The sequence below is a fragment of the Rhinatrema bivittatum genome, chromosome 3 (genome assembly GCF_901001135.1).
Source record: "Rhinatrema bivittatum chromosome 3, aRhiBiv1.1, whole genome shotgun sequence".
NCBI classification, from domain to species: Eukaryota; Metazoa; Chordata; class Amphibia; order Gymnophiona; family Rhinatrematidae; genus Rhinatrema; species Rhinatrema bivittatum.
This window is the reverse complement of record NC_042617.1, coordinates 87,130,846-87,132,109: the sequence shown is the minus strand read 5'-3', so window position 1 is coordinate 87,132,109 and position 1,264 is coordinate 87,130,846.

Below are 1,264 nucleotides of genomic sequence, written 5' to 3'. Positions count from 1 at the left end.
GCATTGTTGGAGGCCACCACAAACTGAATCCACAAACGCTGTTCTCCAAAAACTCCAACAGGCCAGGTCTCAATATTGTACGCTTCCTTAGTAGAGGTTCCTCATAAATTAAACATGATTAAGCAGCAACACTTTGAATGGGGGGACAAAGCGAGTAAACTACTAGCCCAGAAGCTGAAACATCGTATAGCTCAGACACAGATTACCAGCATTGGGGGGAAGACAGATCTCTTTTAGTAACCGCAAAAGCCATACATGAGCGATTTCAGAGATTTTATGGGGTTCTTTATGCGAAAGAAGACTCAATCTGTGATGAGAAAATAGAGGAATTTCTAAGCCAGGTAACACTCCACAGATTTCAGATGAACGACAAATTCTTGAACAAGAAATTTCTCTGTGCGAGGTCCTCCAGGTTATTAAAGACCTCAAGGTTAACAAAGCTCCCGGACTAGACGGGTTTACCGCTGATTTTTAAAAACGTTTTCCTCTGATACTGCCCTGATACTTCTGGAGTGTTTAACTCCTTACAAAAAGGCAGATCTCTTTACCGGGGGTCCAATATGGCTGGGATTACTATATTGGCCAAACCGGGTAGAGACCCTGTGGAATATGGCTCATACCGCCCCATCTCACTCATCAATATCGATCTGAAAATTTTGGCAAAAATCCTGGCCAATCGCTTAAATTTGGTATTAGCAAAATTAATCCACCCCGATCAGACCGGTTTCATACCTGGCAGGATGGCAGTGGACAATGTCTGTAAGATTATAGATCTTATATGGTGGGCTAAGAAAATGCATCTTCCAACCCTCCTATTATCAATTGACGCTGAAAAGGTGTTCGATATGGTGCATTGGTCATATCTGTTTAAATCAATGGGGCAAATGAACTTTGGGCCGCTCTTTCTTCGATGGCTACATGCATTGTATAAAGACCCCCCAGGCTTGTGTTAAAGTGAACAGAATGTATTCCGAAACCTTTCTGATCGCGAGGGGCACCAGACAAGGTTGTCCCATCCCCCCTGCTATTCGCCTTGCTTCTGGAACCATTAGCCATCAAAATCCGGTCCACGGCGAATATCACTGGCAAAGAAGTGGGTGGAGTTGACTACAAGATGTCATTGTTTGCAGATGATGTTCTGTTCACCCTATCTCACCCATCTAGCTCACTGGCTCAAGTTGTATCCACTCTAGCTGATATTAGCTCTATATCCGGGTTTAAATTAAACTTAGAAAAGTCAGAGATCCTAAATATATCCTTATCG